The 13,748-nt window shown below is 41.5% G+C and overlaps 1 protein-coding gene across 6 annotated transcripts in view; it reads left to right on the forward strand.

Annotated features, from left to right (window-relative positions):
• Nucleotides 1-13,748, forward strand: part of PCGF5 (polycomb group ring finger 5) — a 113,487-nt gene that overhangs the window by 36,934 nt on the left and 62,805 nt on the right. Inside the window, exon 2 of one of the 6 annotated variants that reach the window (XM_027596592.2) lies at nucleotides 6,704-6,789. The exons of 1 other annotated variant lie outside the window; for it this stretch is intronic. The gene's annotated coding sequence lies outside the window, so the exon portion shown is untranslated. Of the gene's footprint in view, nucleotides 1-6,703; nucleotides 6,790-11,777; nucleotides 11,919-13,748 lie in introns of those variants that run through there. 4 more of the 6 variants (XM_027596596.2, XM_027596597.2, XM_027596595.2 and 1 more) reach the window with 4 other exon arrangements.

Genomic DNA, 13,748 nt, shown 5'->3' on the forward strand with positions numbered 1-13,748 from the left:
GACATGTATCATATGACCTCACTGATATGAGGAATTCTTAATCTCAGGAAACAAACTGAGGGTTGCTGGAGTGGTGGCTGGGTGATAGACATTGGGGAGGGTATGTGCTATGGTGAGTGCTGTGAACTGTGCAAGACTGTTGAATCACAGATCTGTACCTCTGAAACAAATAATGCAATATATGTTAAGAAAAAAAGAAGAAGAAGAAGATAGCAGGAGGGGAAGAATGAAGGGGAGTAAGTCGGAGGGGGAGACAAACCATGAGAGACGATAGACTCTGAAAAACAAACTGAGGGTTCTAGAGGGGAGGGGGGTGGGGGGATGGGTTAGCCTGATGATGGGTATTAAAGAAGGCACATTCTGCTTGGAGCACTGGGTGTTATGCACAAACAATGAATCATGGATCACTACATCAAAAACTAATGATGTAATGTATGGTGATTAACATAACAATAAAAAATTTTAAAAAAATGAGTGTTATGTTTGAAGAAGCACATCTCTCTAGTTCTTCATCTGTGTGGTCTTTAATATATACTATGCATATGTGTGTATATATGTATACATTTATGTATATATGTATCAAGGAATCTTTGTAACTGGCCATGTGCAGCACAGAGTAGTTCTATGCCAGGTATTGTAAGTATTAACCTGAATCACATTCCTTTGAATGGACCCAAAAGAATGTCTAGAATTAAGTACAATATAAATTGATTTTAAAATAAGCATATTCTGGCTTATATACTTGGAAATTACATTAATATAAATGGATATTCACTACCCCTCCCTTTCTGTGTAGTTCAGTCAACCCCTGTCTGGATTCCTTCTCTTCCTGGTCTTCTTCAGACCCCAGTGTCATCATCCTGCATTTTCTCTTAGCTCCTTTCTTCTACCCACTGTATCAACCATCCTTTACCCTTTTGGCCAATCCATTTATCCATTCGTTCCATTTGTGCTGTTTCTCTACCAGCATGGCTGGCTGCAGATCAGTACCACTAGAAAGATGTTATCCAATTCAACTAGGTTGTCAGTACTGCTGGGTTTTTTTTTAGTTTTGGTTTTGGTTTTTTGTGGGAAGGGGTTGTTTGTTTGTTTGTTTGTTTTTATTATTCTTGTGTATGTGCCTGGACAAATTCTCTCTCATTTCCCATAGCCATGATCCTAAATTTGATCCGTTTCCATAAATTCTTTAATGCAGAGGTAGTTGAGCTGTGGTTCCTTCTTCTTCTTCTTTTTTTTTTTTTTTTTTAAGATTTTTATTTATTTATTTGACAGAGAAAGACACAGCGAGAGAGGGAACACAAGCGGGGGGAGTGGGAGAGGGAGAAGCAGGCTTCCTGCTGATCAGGGAGCCCGATGTGGGGGCTCTATCCAGGACCCTGGGATCATGACCTGAGCCGAAGGCAGACACTTAACAACTGAGCCACCCAGGCGTCCCTGTGGTTCCTTCTTCTGACAGAAACCTCCCTGGAGGGAATTTCCACTCCCCTAGCATGTACAGTTCTGGTGCTATGGCTCCAGTCTCTGCCTGGGTCAGCACACAGCCATCTTGCCTCTGCATCTGTGTCTGCACAAGGTATTCTTCTTGTCTTTCTCCTGTTCTTATAAGGACACTAGTCCTATTGGATTAAGAGCCCAACTACTCCAGTATGACCTTTTGCAACTTCATTATACCTGCAAAGACTTTATTTCCGAATAAAGTCACATTCACAGGTACGGGTTAGGACTTCAACACGTCTTTTTCAGGGACATAATTCAACCCATAATAGGCATTTAGAATACATCTGTGTAATATTTAACATGTGATACTTAACGTGTGTTAAGGGTTTGTGTTTAATGTGGCATATTAAGGTAATGAAGTTAATGAACCAAGTACAGAAGTGTGAAACATTCACATGTTGTTGAGTATGGGTATCGTACCACACATGTCAACTTTTAAAAGTTAAATTCTATTTATTCAGTTTTATTAATGACTAGTTTATTGTCGGATACTTCTAAAGTGATTTAATTTACATAACATAAAACCTTCATGTAAGCATTCATGCCTATGCTTATAAATTCAGTTTCTAATTACAGAAATTCTTTCCTTTTCTAGCAGAAATGAGTACTCCACTTAACGCTTCAGACTTCATTGGTAAAAAATGATTAAAGAATAAATTGTTCAGGAAATACTATAAAGGAAACAGTGATCTACTAATTTATAATTATCAAGTTCCAATTAACTTCCTTGTCAGTATTTGTGATAAGCATCATCCTTCTAAAATTTTTAGGAAATGAAGTATCACTGTAAGTTGTTCAAATCAAGAACAACAATTCTTGACAAAACTTACCTTTTAAAAGCACGAGTACATGTAATTACCTCTCTTCTTTGGATTTTTCTGCAGTTTTCTTAATTTAGTAAATTAAAATGCCAGTATTCAAATGATCTAATACTAAAGCCTTTTCTTTTGTAATTCAGCAGTATAGTAGTGAATGGACCTCAGTTATGATGAATTATGTGAAAAGTACTTTGAAACTCTTTTACCCTTCCCGCAGATTCTTCTTGATTTGCCTATAACAGTTATCCAGAAAGCTGGAAGGGAAGAATATCATTACGACCTATCAGCTGCATCATGGGAATAGAAGCATCCCTCCTTCTCCTCAGGCTGTCAGACCAGATCTAGTTCCCACAGCTCTAGTATCCTCATTTTAAATATGCCCTCTCTTGTTGGAGCTGCTATTCTTCAAAGGAAACAGGGTGGGGAACCCTTACCACCCTGCCCTTCATGGCCTCTTCTCAGACCAGAATCCAGGCTGCTGAAGCTGGCCACAGGAAGACTGGAGGTGACATATACACATATTCCAGCATGACTTTCCCAGGTCAGGCCAGCTTGTGGTGCTATCTCCAAGTATGTAAGCAGATAGCTTACCCCCTTGAAGCCCTGTGTTTTCTCGTAGATCAGCACTCTAGAATCCCAGATGGAATGGGGAAATACTTTCTCTTTAAATGCCACTAGGACTATATGGTGTGTTGAAGTCGGAGGTGAGAGACTAAGTCCGTTCTTCAGCAAACAGGAGAGAATGTTTTTATTTAAAATTCCTTTTTATCTTTGTTGGTAGACTTTCTCTGTTGTGACATAGGAAACAGATCAGATTGTGGCAACCCTTTACAAAACATAGAGAGAGTTTCTAACTCTCTGAGCTATTTGATGATGGTGGTGGTGGTGGTGGTGGTGGTGGTGGTGGTGGTGGTGATGATGATGATGGTGGTACCACCACCACCTTTTACTAGTTAAGCCACTCTATTCTACTCATTGCCTGGAAAATAGAAATCATAAAGTTACGGTGTTACACTGACAAGAGCTTATTGGAATTGTAGAAGTTTTCAACCCTGGGACATAGGAAAGTTTTTAATTGGTATCGTCTATACATGTTCACAGAGATATGCTCTAGATCAGGAATTGGCAAACAATAGCCTAAGGGCCAAATCTGGTTTGCTGCCTGTTTCTTAAGAAAAGTTTTATTGGAACACAGCTATATCCATTTGTTTATGTGTTGTTTTTGGCAGATTTACCCTATAAGAGCAGAGTGGAGTTACAACAGAAACCATATAGTCCACAAAGCCTGAAATGTTTACCATCTAACCCATTACAGATAAATTTTGCCAACCCTTGCTCTAGGTAATGCTTCCAAATTGTGCAGCCATATAATTGAAGAACTTTAAGGGCCATTAGAGATTATGTAACCCAAGTCTAAAACAATGCTCTAGATGGGTAGACCAGGGCTCATGAAGTGCTTTGCCAATGGTCTTCACTATTTGCTGTGATTTTCTTTTCCTTTTTAAAAAAGGAAGATGTTTCCCATAACATTTTTTTATCATGGCAACATATACATAACAGAAATTTTACCATGTTAACCATGTTTAAGTGTATAGTTCCGTGGCATTAAATACATTCATGTTGTTGTACAATCATCTCCACCATCTATCTTCAGAACTTTTTCACCTTCCCAAACTGAACCTCTGTACCCATTAACCTAACTCTCCACTCCTCCTCCCCCCCAGTCCCTGGCAACCACCATTGTACTTTTTGTCTCTATGAATTTGACTACTCTAGATACTTCATATGAGTGGAGTCATACAGTAGTTGTCCTTTTGTAACAAGCTTATCCGTAACTTTTTTTAATTGAAGGAAATGTGCTTTACAGAAACAAGAAAATTCTTATCCCTGACTTATTTACCACTTGACTTGGCCCAAAGTAAGCTGATCAACTTTAATGTCCTCAGCTCTTAAAATGGTGCATTTTAGTATCTTTCTCTAAATAATTCAATACAGTGTCATGGTATTAGCAATAGTAAAAACGAAAGATCTTAAAATTTGTAGTAGAATAGTCACAAATATTAATTTTGCAGTTTAGGTATTTGCTTCCAGCATTTTGGCATAAGGGAACACAAATGAATACTCAGATAGTAACTTTGTGGGCATTGGAATCAGAGTCAAAGGTGAAGGATGATAATCCAGGTCTCATGAACCACTGATGGGTAGGATCAGAGCATACTTCTCTGGTGACTAGTTCAAAGTTTGCCAAAATCAGTGTCTCCCTGTCCTAGACAACGCTGCCTATGCACAGCTCACATCTTGCCCTTTGCTCATCATTCTTTTTCTATTTACATGAAGCTACTCCAGATGGGGTAAAATATAATTGATTATGTTTTAGTTTACTAACTGTCACATTTCAGTTCTGCCTCCCTAAGACTATACCCAGGTCACTCAATTGGAATTTTGAGTGTTCATAAAACTCTTTAGACTTCGGTGTACATCCTATTTCTTGATTTCATCTTGAGTAATTTAAGTTGTGATTTTCATATTTTACTCATTTGCCACTTGGAGAGTAACCTCATTTTAAAATTCTAATAGGGCAAGGAAGGGCAACTGGCAGCAAAGTTAGGTGACTAAGTGTTGCTTCCACATACATCCTCAGAGCAAGTAGATCATACTAAGGCATTTGTCCTAAGTATTTGTTTGTCATTAGGTCTTAAATTATGTCTTCTGTTTTATTGCTGTTTTGTCCAAATAGTAGGGAAGGGTACAGGTACAAAATTCTTAAAATTAATTCAGTGTTTGTTTTCCTACTGTGTACTAAGTACATTGCTGGTATTATCTCCTACAATCCCCTTAAAAACTCCTGAAATATGTACTTTTATTATATACATTTAAATGATGAGGAAACTGAGACACAGAATAGTTCTTTGCCCTATGACATATAGCCAGTAAGAGATTGTGCCCGGGGCACCTGGGTGGCTCAGTGGGTTAAGCGTCTGCCTTCGGCTCAGGTCATGGCTCCAGGGTCCTGGGATCAAGTCCCGCATGGGGTCGGCGGGGGGGGGGGGGGGGGGGGGGGGGGAGGTTGTTCCTGCTTCTCCCTCTGCCCCTCCCCCCCGCTCCTGATCTCAATCTCTCTCTCTCTCATATGCTCTCTTTCTTTCTCAAATAAATACAATCTTTAAAAAAAAAAAAGAGAGATTGTACCAGAATTTGAATGCTGACAGTCTTGACTGCAAAGTCAGATTTCATTTTTTCACTTGTTCATCTGTTCATTCATTTATTGCAACAAATGTTTAATGAGATCCTGTTATGTTTTAGAATTGATTCAAGGGATACAGCAGTAATGATAAATCATGGAGCTCTTGCTGGTAACCACTTTTCTATGAACCATCTTATATTCTTCATCATCTAGTCTAAGATGCTTGGATGCTAGTGCTTTTTTCAGCTTCTCATCAAGAAGCTATTAGGACGTTTTGGTAAGTGGTGGGAGCTTTTGCAGTGAGCTAGGATAACCCCTTTCAACAGACACAAATGAAGAAACCATTGAAGACAAAGGTTGTTTCTTTCTTCTTGAACTATGGCAGACAAGTTATCATAGCTTCTGAAACTTCTGTAGGGTTTATCACCCTGAAGGCCAAGAATTAAGAGTATCTGCCTTATAGCTAATGTTGCCCTGGTTTCATTTAGGCCAGTGTTCTCTTAGTTTTCCTGCAAACCTGGACACAAAGTAATCAGTATCTTAGTCATTAAGTCTGAATAGTTGAAGACAGTATGAACACACTAATTTGCTTTTTGTTTTCAAGGGTGTTTTTTTGTTTTGTTTTGTTTTGTTTTGTTTTGTTTTTGGTCCAAGACAGAATTGTGAAGTACAAGAGAGAAGGTTGTCTTTGGTGGTTTGCTTTCCTTCTCTTTCAGTTACACTTTCCTTCCTCCTGCTGCTTCCCCCACCTCCCAACCAGCAACGTGTTACAGTTAATATCCTGCTAAAGTGTAAAGTCATAACTAAAGCCTCCTGTCCTTCCCTGGCCTTCTCCCTTCCTTTGGACTAAGAAGTCTACTAATCCTGGTGAGCTAGGAACCCATAACTCAAGAGATGGCTCATGAGGACTTGACTGTGACCCCGCCTGGAGATTTTGCATTTTAATGGAAAACATTATGTTTCTGCTACGCCTTCATTGGAGAGGAGTAAATAAAGATTTAACACACATTTCTGCAATGTTGAACTAACCCAAATTATTACACATTTGGGGGGAATTAGTTTTCTTTGTGTGTCTTTGAATTGCTTAGTGTGAAATATTTAGGCTTTCCCATCTTGTTTTTAAAAATTGGGTGTGATAAATATTGAGTTCAGAGGAAGAAATACTTTGTGACCATTGTATGCCTTACTTTATACTATGTCCTAGATCCATTGCCTTGCCTGGAGTGTCTCATTCATCCTGTAAACTGTCTCAGCATCCAGGACCTCTACTGGGTGGTACAGGATTACCAGGTACTATTCAACTGCTGGTGGTCCGCGAGATTGCCACTTATACCTTATATTTTTACAGTCCTTTACAGTTTATAATTTAAAAAACACTTTTTCACTTATCCTCTTACTTAATCTTCTATATGTTCATTATAATAACACACAAATATAGAAAGAAAAGATCAGTGATTAAGGTAACATTAGTCTCAGTTTTCATAGGAAGAAAATGAAGCCAAGGGAAGTTATGTGACTCGCCCTGACTGAAAACCAGGTTCTCTTGCTAGGTCCAGTGTCCCTTCCTCTAAACCACAGCTGCCTGTAAAATGAGGACTTTTTCAAATCATGTGCCTAGACTCCTCTGGTATTTGAATGTTTATGTCACAAAATTTTTATATTGCATTTGCCCCATTTGAATTTCATATCATTTTTTTGGTAGGGTTTTTTTCCCTAACTTTTCTATAATCACTCCTAACTTAGAATTGTCTACATTCAGATTTGATGAACTATTCTTAGTTTCTACATGTCAGTCATTTGTCCATTGGTGATCCTGAAGGATTTAATCTGAACTCCCAAAATAACAATTGTGGTTTTGTCATGTTTTAAAGTATCCATAGCCCTGATGATTGGAGTAAATGCAGTTTTTTTCTTATAGTCTGTACCTATTTTAGTTACATTCTCTGTTCTTCCAGTATAAATGGAACTTGCTCCAGCCAACTGTTGAAATCGCAGTTAAGAAAATACAGCTAGTTTTTTCTGCCTCTCAAAAGAGGGGGGAAGAAACAAGTTTTGTTAGTCTGTCTTTTTAGCATAATGTATTTAAGGCACTTTAAAATATTTATTTAGCTAGTTGCACAGTCTTTCATAGACTAATCTTGTCCCTATACCTAACGCTATTTGTCTGTACTCACTTTTAGGTATATTGACTTAATTTCTCTTTTTTTTTTTCTGGCTTTCTCATTTATTTTTCATATCCATAGCTTTTAGTATTTTGCCTTGCAGCCTTTATTACTGGCAGAGTCTTAAGCATGCAGGACTGATTTCTTGACCACCAATAGCACTCCTTCTTTCTGCTGGAGTTTTTTGATAAAAAACTTTATTGATAAATTTGGTGTATTGCTCCATAATTGTTTCTTGTGGATAAGTCTCTATTCCCTGTTGTGATTTTAATTAGTAGTCTTAGATGGCAAGGATTATGCCTAACATATCTTTGGAAAAATCCCCCCAAGAAGAAACCAGAGAAAGAATACACAGAATATGTCTTAGAGTGTGTGCAAATATTCAGCTTTTCAGTCAGTATTTATTTGAATACTTACCATTTTGCCATCCATTCTGCTCGTGAAGCACAATCAAGCAATGGGTCCCCTGGGCTTACACACTAGTAGGAGGTTAACCAGTTAATTCAAGACAGTGTGATGTGGGCCTTGAGAGATAAGTTGAGTTGTAATGTATGTATGTGGTATCTGTATATCAAGGAAGCTCTTCAACACCGTCAAGGTGTCTGGGAAGGTAGCCTTTGATATCGTCTGATACCTGAAGGATAAACAAGAGTTGACCAGATTTAGCAAGGGTGGGGAGGGGTGAAGGAATTGGGACAGGATGCTCATTTGAAGGAAAGAAGACCCATCTCTCCAGCTAGAGGGTAAAAATGTTCATTAGGGCTACAGCATAGAGTTCAAGGGAGAGGCTGTAGAAGTGATGGGGATCTGTAATGGGCTTATTAAGTGTTTGGGTGTTAGCCTAAAAACAGGGTTTTTTTAAGCTGGGGAGGAGCTTGATCCAATTTGTAGTTAGTCCTCTGGCTATGCTGTGGGGAATGGTTTGACAGATAAGAGCTTTAGCTAAGAATTCATTGAAGTAATGGGGGGTAGAGATGATAGTAATCTCAACCAGAGTAGGTTAAGTGGAAGGATTCAAGAGACATTGTCTTTGAGAATTATTGATTGCAGGGGAGGGGAGCATTAAGAGAAAAAGAGAAAAGGCTGAGGTTGATTAGAGGTTCTTCCGTTCTGTTCCCTTCTCATTCCTCCATCATGGATTTTAGGTAGTCATAGATTTTGAGCTGTAATATCCATGGCTATAAAATAAATACATTTGGGCCCAGGGGGACACTTTAAATTTTAATATTTTCTAAAATCTCTCTAGGAAGACTTTAGATTACAGAGGATAGTTTTATGTTAGAGATATTCTATATAAAAAGATTAAATAGCATACTGAGGTATATAAACTAATTTACAATAATGAAAAAGCCATCTCATTTAATATCCCAGGGGAAATGTAAAGTTCTAACCCTATTTTTAAGCATTATGCTATTGAACATCAGTTCATTGATAATATATTTATTAGCCAAGGACAGAATGTGAACTTTTCAGTATAGAATTATCCATCCATTACCCAGCCTTAACTGAAATAAAAATCTAGACAAACTATAAAGTAATGAAAGTGTTTGTTAGGTATACAGGTAGTTCCAAGTAGTTTCAAGGGTTATCAAGAGCCATTTGTGGTTCCCTGGGAGAGTCTGGATCAATGATCAAATGAAACCAGTTACTGCTTTAGGATTATGCTTCTTTGGTAGGAACTCACCAGTGGCAGTTCCCTCCTAAATACCATATGGGCAGTTATTTCCCTCTCTCCCTTCACCCATTCTTCTCTCCCTTTGTTCCTTATTTTCTTCCAAGTTAATTTGTTTCTTACCAAACCTCCCTTAAAATCTTGGACTTATGAAGTTCCCTTGAGAAGCGTAAATGATATGGAACTGGTACCTTTGTTTTGGTCTTGGCTTTACCAAAAGCAGGTCTGTGATTATGAATTTGCCACTTCTCAGGATCTTGCTTTCTACATTTGTAAAATGAGAAGGCTGAAGTAGATTCGTAATAAGGGGAATCCCAGCGATGATTCTTTTACCTGCCTTTTTTTTTCTGAGTCCTGTATATCCAGTTGCTTCCAGGCCTTTGTTTATTTGAGGGTCCCACTCGTACTTGAGATTTGTTATCAGAGCCACCCTCCCAGATTCAGGCTTCGATGGGTTGTTGCAGCCCCACCGTCAGAACCAAAGGACTAAAAGGTGAGTTACTGGAAAGCATTCCCAGCTGGGGTGGTTGCTGAAGAAGGAAAAGGAGAAACCACTGAACATTTTACTACAGATTGTGCTACCTCCAAGGACACGAGGCACACATTTCCCTGCAAAGGTTGTAATTCTCTCTCCCACCCCCAAGTCCACCATTTGCAGTTTCGGTTATAGCAATGCCACCTCTGCACCTGTCCTCAGGTGCTGCTCTAGCATAGTCCTCACCCCTCCTTCCATTACTAAGGAAAGCCTTCCTAATATCCATCCTCAAGCTCATTTCCTCAGGGAAGGCTGATTAGCCCCACTTACTATCCATCAATCACATTTAAGCCCCCCCCTTTGTTAAGTGTTATTCTTTAAAGTATATTTAAAAGAGGTTCAGATGCAAAATAGGAAAATGACAATTTATAATAGTATATACAGTAGTGTCTTCCATTGTTTGAAACAGGGTGACTTTGCACATATTGATCTGTTTTGTCTCCCAGATGAAAGATCCGAAATTACCCTTCACCTATAAAGTCATTTAACCAAACTTGTTTTCTGTGCTCATTGTGATTACTTGACTTATTGAAGCCAATCCTAGCTTAGAAATTGGCATGTATGCTTTTGCAAAATGGTTCTTATAAGGACTATAAAAATGTGGTCCTTGAAAGCTGTTTGAGAAAATGTATTGCTCTTGCTGTGATATTAGCAATGGTATTTTTTAAATGTTATGTCCCCTCTACATAAGTTTAAGTGTAAATTGGATATTTTTTTTAAAAGCTGTCTTTCTCTACTTCTTTGATGTATTCAGATTTGAAATAGATCTTGGAACACCTGTATGTTTGCTGGACTAGTGGTTGTTGGGTTTGTTGGTTTACTACTAGAACCATCTCCACAATCTATCCCTCTGATAATAAGGACCGTGACTCCTGTCAACAGGAGATAAAACAAATACCTTGCACCAGTCCCCCACCCCACCCCCAGTACTGTCAGTTCTCCAGCCCCCACTGCTCTCACTTCTACGGAAGCAAAGATGTTGTAATTACAACACATTTTCTTCTAATACATAAATTGAAACCACCCTTTACTGATTCCCTTTGGGATGTTTGTTTTAACTTTTGTTTTATTGGTGGAGACCACACTGATTTGCCTGCTACCCTAGGATTACTTGATTGCAGTCTCCTAAGAAGCAAAGAACCAGGTCTGATTTAATGTTTAGCAAAATAGTGGTTGTGGTAGAAATTTGTAAGTTTTGGGAATGCAGTAGAATAGGATTGAATGACGTTAAGGAATCCTTTAATGCATGCTTTTGAATAAATCTTTAGCAGTGAATGGTCTCTTGTAGATCTCAGAGCCACTAGAAAGAGAACTGGGGTGTTTTGTTTTGAACCTTGCAAATAGTAGTAACTCTTTACCTTTCTACTAATACCCCCACCCCCACCACGCTCCTGCTTGCTTACAGTTGTCAACGATACCCACCCCATAGTAGCAAGTTTGTTAGTGATTTTTACATAAGGTGCAAATCAAGGAATGTCTTCGTCCCTGCTGTGCGCAGATGGGACTAGCTTGGGGAAGACGCAGCTGAGCAGTTTCTCAGGGTGACTCATTATCAACACTGACCGTTGCTTTTAAATCCACCAGGGAAAATGTACCAGACATTGTTATGATGGAAACAACTGGGAGGGGTGGTGGTGAGGAGAAGAACCGAGATAAAATTTGGCCAAGGCTACGTGTCGCTCTGAAGCCACGGCAGCGGGGCGGGCGGGGCGGCCAAGGCACCTGCGAGGAGCGCGGGCAGGCGGGCGTGGCCTGCGGGCGTGGCGCCGGGGGCGTGGCCGGCCGGCGGCGCCGGCGGTTGGAAGTGGGTGGAGTTGCCCTTGGAGGCGGCACCGGCCCTGGGCCCCGAGGCCCGCCGCGCCCTATCGGGCCCGAGCCGAGTAGCCCCGCGGAGCCGGCGCGCTCCCGCCTGCAGGGGGAGGGCGGACGGGGCGCGGGGACCGGCCAGGCCGCGGCGGGCGCTGTTTCTCTTTCACTTTCCTTCGCTCTGAGGCCGGCGCGCTGGCGGGCGAGGAGCGGCGGCGGCGGCGGCGGCGGCGGCGGCCGCGGGGTAGGTACCGAGCGGGCTTGTGAGGCGGCGGAGGGGCCCTGGCCGCCCCCGCGCTCCCCGCCCAAGTTTGCGCCCCGGGCGGGAGCGGCACCTCCAAGCACCTGCCGCGGCCGGCCTTGCCTGGAGCTGGGAGAGCCCCTTGGGATCGGGGGTGGCCGGGGGTGGATCTGGGGGCTTCGGAGCCGCGTCCTGCCCTCGAGCGCGGAGAGGGCGGCGGGCTGCCGGCGCTCGGCCCTGGGAGAGGCGGCGCGTCTTCCCCCGCGTAGCCCCGGCCCGGTCCGAGCAGTGCGTCCTCCGGGCCTGGGCCCGCGCACCTGCCGGGCGGGCGGGGCGGACTTGTGCTTGGACCGCCCAGGGCCGTGCTGCCGGATCCCGCCGGAGGACGCGGAAAAGTTCCGTGCCACCCCGTCACTGCAAGTACTTGCTTCCTTTAACTGTCTTAGTGACAGGACTCTGTGCCTTACTCTCTTCATACCACCCGAGGTCGGGACCGTGCATTTCCTCTTTCAGAAGACTTTCTCTTAACTCTGGAGCTTCCTGGCAAACCTGTGGAAAAGGCAGGGCCGTTAGTCCCGATGTCTGGAGGAGAAGCTGAGACCCAGGCACGGATATTAAATGCCTTACTGAAAGGCCATACAGGGCTAAGGACCAGAACCCATACCCCCTTGGCTGTTATTTATGCTCCCTTTGTGTTACACCCTCGGCACAACTTTCCTGAGCGGGTAGGATGATACCACGCAGAACCTACTCCGTGCACATTCTTAATGGCGATGTGTCCATGGAATGATGCCTTTTGCCTCTCTGGTTGCTTTATATCTGTGAGTTAACAGCTAAGATAGGAGAAAAGTTCCTGTTTATAGGATTAGCTTAGGAAATGAGTACCTTCTTTCATGCTGTGTTTTCTCGGAGAACACATTTGTTTGTAAGAAACCTTTTAAACTTTATTTTTTCTTTAGCAACCCCATGTAGCAGCCAACAATGCTAAACATTTCTGGAAAAAAAATAATGACGTTTACCTTTTACTGTGTGCTAGCTTTATGTATATGGTTGCACTTAATCCTCACCACTCTAGGGAGCTGGCACTTTTATTTTTATTTTATAGTTTAAAAAAAAAAACAGATTTAGAGAGGATAAGTAACGTAGCCCAGGTTATACACTTACTAAACGTGATTGGTTTCTATCAAAGATTGTATAGTCTAATAGAGGACATAAAGAATGAATGTAACTATAAATCAAAAGGAAAATGTAACAAAAGAGAAGGATTAAACCTGAGACCTGAGAAGAGAATACACTGAGGATAACTTTGGAGAAGGGTTTCCAAAGGATATAGGTAGGATTTAGACAGAAGGGCTTTTTGGACAGAGGGTATATAGACCCTGCAGAATGGACTGTGAGAGCGTGATCCTTTCAGTTTGCCTAAAGAAAAGTGTTGAAGGGTATGCTAAGGTCAGCCTGTGCAAGGTCTTATATGGAAAGCTAAGGAATTTAAATGTCTTTCTGTTTGTAAAGAGGAGACCCTAACAGCTTCTGAGAAGAGGACCCAAATGTAATAGAATAAAATAAAGCTGGTAGAATGTAAGATGGACTGCCAGTGGAGAGGTCATATTCAAGTAGGGTGGCTATGGATGAAATGAAAAAGAACATCAACTTGATTTCACTGACTGGATGTGGAGTACAAAATGGAAATAGGAAGCATATTGGTAGAGGGGCGCCTGGGTGGCTCAGTCATTGAGTGTCAGCCTTCGGCTCAGGTCATGATCCCAGGGTCCTGGGCTCCCTGCTTGGCAGGAAGCCTGCTTCTCCCTCTTGCACTCCCCCTGCTTGTGTTCC

This window comes from Zalophus californianus, chromosome 15 (assembly GCF_009762305.2).
Source record: "Zalophus californianus isolate mZalCal1 chromosome 15, mZalCal1.pri.v2, whole genome shotgun sequence".
Lineage (NCBI taxonomy): Eukaryota > Metazoa > Chordata > Mammalia > Carnivora > Otariidae > Zalophus > Zalophus californianus.